At 41.5% G+C, this 6,009-nt stretch overlaps 1 long non-coding RNA gene across 1 annotated transcript; it reads left to right on the forward strand.

The window, feature by feature from the left end:
• Positions 1-3: 3 nt before the first annotated feature.
• On the forward strand, positions 4-2,458 carry LOC129626797 (uncharacterized). Its single transcript, XR_008702217.1, has 3 exons — positions 4-67; positions 1,024-1,264; positions 2,363-2,458. It is a non-coding gene; the product is annotated as an uncharacterized LOC129626797 (long non-coding RNA).
• The last annotated feature ends 3,551 nt before the right edge of the window (positions 2,459-6,009 follow it).

Genomic DNA, 6,009 nt, shown 5'->3' on the forward strand with positions numbered 1-6,009 from the left:
CGCGAGAACAGTGCCTAGCGTGTCCAGATAATGACTGTGTGGCCTGCTCCACCCCTATTATAGAAAGGTAATAAGACCAACTAGCTTAATCTGTATTTCTTCTGCTGCTAATGAGCCATGTACTTCCTTTACCTTGGCCTATAGATTTCCCAACAACTTCTTTGACAAGTAAAGGAAACATTTTCTGTTTCTAAGTATCCCTCTGAACTAGAGGCTATGCCCCCAAACAATGGTTCCTTGGGGAAAAAAACCCACAAAACCCCCTTTTTTGGAAGCAGTATAGTGTGGTAGTCAAAGCAGGAGCTTGAAGTAAGATAGCAAGTTATTTCCATTTCAGACAGTAATTGCAGGGATTCAATGCAAATATCTATGAACCATCCTTAGCATGATGCTAACACTCAACATTTGGTAGCTATTTATAGAAGGAAGGAAAGAAGGAAAGAGAGGAAGAAAAAGGATGCAAAGAAGAAAGAAGGAGAGAAGGAAGAAAGGAATTTTTTAAGTAACCTAAATTATATTTGTGTTAGATTCTCAATGCCCTATTATAATACATCTACTTTATATTATCTATTTTTTGTTTTTTAATTGAAATATAGTTGATTGACAATATCATGTCAATTTCTGATATACAGTGAAGTGATTCATATATATCTGTGTATGTATACATATAATTTTCAATCTTTTCCATTATATATTATTGTAAGATATTGAATCTAATTCCCTGTGCTATATAGTAAATCCTTGTTATCTATTTTACATACGGTGGTGTATCTGTTAATCCCATACTCCTAATTTATCCCTCCCCCTTCCTCTTTAGTAACCATGAATTTGTTTTCTATGTCTATTTTAAATACTAAATAGAATGAGAAAACCCATCCACAGTCCATCCATTCCCAAACTCGTCTTACTACTGTAGGGATTATCACAGGTGCCTGGATGTATCAGATCATGAAACAGTTTTCATCCTAAAGGAGATTCCAGTTTTGGTTATAACCAATGGAAAATTCACCTCATTCTTCCCAGGGAGCAAGCAACTTGACCAAATTAAGCTGAGTCTGATTTTCTTTGTGAGCAATTCAAGTCTCATCTCAAGAAAGTTACTGTGTAGAAATTGCTGGAGAGTGCCAGAGATAGATCCCTTGGGTTCCCACCCTAGAAGTGAAAACACTGCAGGCCCCTCACTAGCAAGCATCTGACTGTGCTTGAGAATGAGCCACCTGTCCTGCTAGAAGAGTCGGCATCGGCGTCTCAGGACTACTCTTAGGTAAGGAGAGAAGGTATTGAGAAAACTAGAATAAAATGGAACAAATTCACTTTCAGCATTTCCACCTTAGAGGAATTGCTGTACCTTTCTGTCCTCCTTCTTCCTCAACTAGAGTGAAAGCTCCTGAGGTTGGGGAGCAGATCTCTTGCTAAGTGCCCCAGGCAGCAAATGCTCAATAAAAGTTTATGGAATTGTTGAGTTGAATTTACTGTGACATTAAAACACAACCTTTCCCTGGTGTGGGAGTGCCTATTTCTGCTCGCTCTTCTGAAGGGATTATATTTGTCCACCTCTACTTTCCCTGACAGTAGTTGGGAAAAAGGCAAGTGAGTATTAAAGTGGCTAACTGTGGCTGCTGCTGCTGCTAAGTGGCTTCAGTGATATCCAACTCTTTTCGACCCATGGACTGTAGCCCACCAGGCTCCTCTGTCCATAGGATTCTCCAGAAAAGAATACTGGAGTGGGTAGCCCTGCCCTCCTCCAGGGGATCTTCCCAATCCAGAGACTGAACCCGCATCTCTTGCGTCTCCTGCATTGGCAGGCAGGTTCTTCACCACTAGCGCCACCTGGGAAGCCCCAAATTGCTAAAAGCCCATCCTAATAAGAATGTCCAAACCATAAATAATGTGTTTGCTGGAAATGAATAAAAACAAGTTTTAAAAAGATGAATCATTGGTACTGTGTATAAAATCTTCTAGTCTCCAATCACTCTTAACTTCTAGAAATAATGGTATATGATATTCATAAACAGAGAATTCTTAGAAAACATATATTGAAAGGGCAAAACTTTTTAATATACCCCACAACCTTCCCTAGTAACAGAGAAGAGGTGAACAGGGATGACATCAGTGTAGTTCTCATACCCAACCAGAATTTACAGACAGAGAGAGCTCTTGCCGAGTGTTAATGGTGAAATCCACATTAAGTCTAAACATGACATTAAAGACTCTGTAGGTTAAGGCGTTCTCCCCAGGTAGAAAAAGTCTGCCAGGAGGAGAAAGGGTGTGTTCCAGAACACTTTGGTTTTGTGACTGCCACTCAGTTTAAAAAGATAATTATATTACTAATAAAATTAATGCCCTTTCCGTTTCTTTTCAGAATCCCATCCAATCCTTTCTCCAAGGGGTAACCACCACTGTCAATTGAGTATTTATCATTTCTATGCATTTCTTTTACTTCTGCTACCTAGGTGGGTATCTCCAAGCAACATAGAGCATTACTTTGCCTGTTTCAACTTTATATAAGTAGAATCCTGCTCTGTGTTTCTGCAGGTTTGTTTTGTTGTTCTTTTTTTTTTTTTTTGCTGCATATCAAGAAAAAGATTTATAAGCTGGCTATATTCATTTTCAAAACTTCTGATCATCAAAAGACCAGAGGCAAAAGGAATAAGCCTTAGATGGGCAGATGATAGTTGTAAAACTCATGAGTAATGATCACCATCCAGACACTAAGCTCACAACTTATGTCAGGTTGAAACTTGAGTCTCTAGCACTCCCTTTCCAGGCCTCTGGACAAATGCGCCCTACAGTGCTTCAAATGATAATGTCATTAGCTCTGGACCCACAGAGCCTTCCTGTCATATTACAGCTGCTCAGTGATGAGAACAGATCAGAAATCGAGATCAAGTTCAGACCATTTGTTTGGAGACCACCCAGAAAAGACGTTGTCTGTGCCAAGAAACCCAACTTCTCCAACCCCAGCTAAATTAGACAAGCTAGATGATACCAAAGGAAAGAAAAAGAAACCAGGGATACGGTGAGTAATTGCTGGTGACTGATGAGCTTATAAAGGAAATCTTAAAAATCAAACTAAAAGGTCAGCTGAAGTGACAATCAGAGTCCTCAGCATCATGGAACATGAGGTCATGGGATGATCCACTGTAGTTACCGAACATGACCCCCCAGAAGATACTCTACTCCAATTCTGCTCTCCGGAACCTGTAAATATGACCTTACTAGGAAACAGTCTTTGCAGATATGATTAAAGAACTCAAGACAGGATCATTCTGGATAATCCAGAAAGTGAAAGTGTTAGTCACTCACTCATCTCTGACTCTTTGTGACCCCCCACGGATTGTAACCTGACTCTATGCAACCCCGTGGACTGTAGCCCACCAGGCTCCTCTGTTCAGGGGATTCTCCAGGCAAGAATACTGTGGGTTGCCATTCCCTTTTGCAGGGGATCCTCCCAACCCAGGGATTAAACCCAGGTCTCCTGCGTTGCAGGTAGATTTTTTACCATCTGAGCCACCAGGGAAGCCCCAAGTAAGTATGTAAATAAGTAGTAGTGACTCAGTCCTGTCTAACTCTTTGCAACCCCATGGACTATAGCCTACCAGGCTCCTCTGTCCGTGGGATTCTCCAGGCAAGAATACTGGAGTGGGTTGCCATTTCCTTCTCCAGGGGATTTTTCCCACCCAGGGATCAAACCTGGGTCTCCTGTATTGCAGGCAATTTCTTTACTGTCTAAGCCACCAGGGCAACCCCAGGTGGAGCCTAAATCCAATGGCAAGTATTTTACAAGAGACAAAAGAGAAGACACAGAAGGGGAGAAGGCATATGAAAACAGAGCCAGAGACTGGAGTGATCTGTCCACAAGCCTAGGAACGCCTGGAGCCATGAGAAACTGGAGGAGATAAGCTTTGCTAGTGCCTTTGGAGGAAGTGCTGACTTGCTGACACACCTTTCTGAATGCTATCAGAAAGCCAACTGTATTTTCATTGTCTAGGATTTTTTTTTTTCTCTAGGATTTCCAATATTTAAAGACAGCTGGCTTCCTCTGTTCTCTGTTAACCTTCAGACCTGCTGAACTACCTGCATCTTCCACAAGCATAGTCTCTTTCAGTGACCCAAATAGGAAAAATAATTTGGGAAAATTAATAAAACCTCATACCAGATGGCTAGAGACTCCATCATTAATTTAACTGGGGCCTGCAACTTAAAAAAAATTACAGGCTAGTTTTAATTTTACCAGTTTAATCTTAAATGGGCATACATACAAAGTTATAAATTGGGGATAAAAGGATACAACTGTTCATATAGAGATTAAACAGGTTAGCGGTATAGTGTGTGAAAAACAAAGTAAATCAACAGAGATTGAGACACAGGGAAGACTATGTGAGAACACAGGGAGAAGACTGCTGGATAGCTACAAGCCAAGAAAAGAGGCCCCCCAAAGAAACCAGCCCTGCCAACATTTTGAGCTTGAACTTCTCACTTCCAGCACCAGAGGGAATAAATTCCTATTGTTGAAGTAAAAAAAAAAAAAAAAAAAAATTGAAAATGACATGGACATGCTGATCAATAACAACAATTCTGGGCTGCATTAATAAGAATGTAAGAATGGAGCAAAGCAGACAGTAGACTGGGTCTACTCTATCCGTTCCTGGAATCCACCCCATGCTAAGAGCAATGTCTGCAAACTTAACTTACCCAATGGAAAGCAACTAAGCCTTTAGAGTGTGGGTGTCATGACCAATGACCAGCAGATGAAACAGTTCATGATTTTCAGCTTGGAGAGAATCTTTGGGTAAATGTGATGCTGTTTTCTTGCCTTCGGATCATCACAGGAATTCGATTGAACTCTGGGTACCAGAGGGCAGAAACTGGTAGAAGTGGGTGGGTCTTCAAGAGGCTAACAAGAGTTCATCAGAGAAGGTGTGGGTGAGGGGGGACCAAGAGTGTGTTGTATCATAGAAGCCAAAGGGACAGTTCCTGGCCAGGTGGTGTTTGTGTGGAAAGAGACTCAGTCACCAGGACCACGCAAATTGAGGGAGACAGAGGACTTTTCTAGAAAGGGAGAAATCTTTGAAGACACTCACATTTACATTCTGTGTCATATCACGTATCTATTCGTCCTGGATTTTGGCTAATCTGTAAAAACACAATAACAAGAACAACAACTCATCTATCCTCTATGTTTACTATGGGTCTTAATGGTTGTCCACTGTTGCCAACCACCTGTGAAGAAAGTTCTAGTTTTGTTTTGTTTTGTTTTTTTAAGGTTTTTAAACATAATTTTATTTATTCATTTTTGGCTTTGGTGGGTCTTAGTTGGTTGTGGCAAGTGGGGAGCACTCCCATTGTGTGTGGGCTTCCCACTATGGTGGCTTCTCTTGTTACGGAGCGTGGACTCTAGGGAATGAAGGTTTCGGCAGTTGTGGCTCCTGGGCTCTGCAGCACAGGCTCAACACTTGCGGTGCACCGGCCTAATTGCTCCACGGCACATAGGCTCTTCCTAGACTAGAGATCGAACCCGCGTCTCCTGCGTTGGCAGCAGAGTCTTTGCCACTGAGTCACCAGGAAGCCCAAGGTCATTCTAGTTTAACGGAGAAAGGCATCATCCCTTTGGTGCTGCCCTAGGCCGGGTGCAGAGCAACGTCGGTTCACGCGTCACTCTCCCAGCCACTCTCTCAGATACTCACCTCATTTTACAGATGAGGAATCTGAGAGTTCGGAGCAGTTAACCAGCAATGAAAGAATTTAGTTGTTGCATAGTAATCTCCACCACAGTACAAGGAGTTTCCCCAAAGAACCGTATTTCTTTCTCCCTTTCACACCCTCCTTCCTATGATACCACTCTTGACCACAAGGGGGAAGTATAGACTCATTTTAATGTGTTCATTTTACATGACCAGTTTTACCTATTCTTAGTTTTACTTATTTTTAATGAAAACAAAGTGCAAAAATCTATATTACCATTTTTTAATGCTTCTGTTTTTGTCCACAATATTATTTGGCTGGAGT

This window comes from Bubalus kerabau, chromosome 14 (assembly GCF_029407905.1).
Source record: "Bubalus kerabau isolate K-KA32 ecotype Philippines breed swamp buffalo chromosome 14, PCC_UOA_SB_1v2, whole genome shotgun sequence".
Taxonomy (NCBI): domain Eukaryota; kingdom Metazoa; phylum Chordata; class Mammalia; order Artiodactyla; family Bovidae; genus Bubalus; species Bubalus kerabau.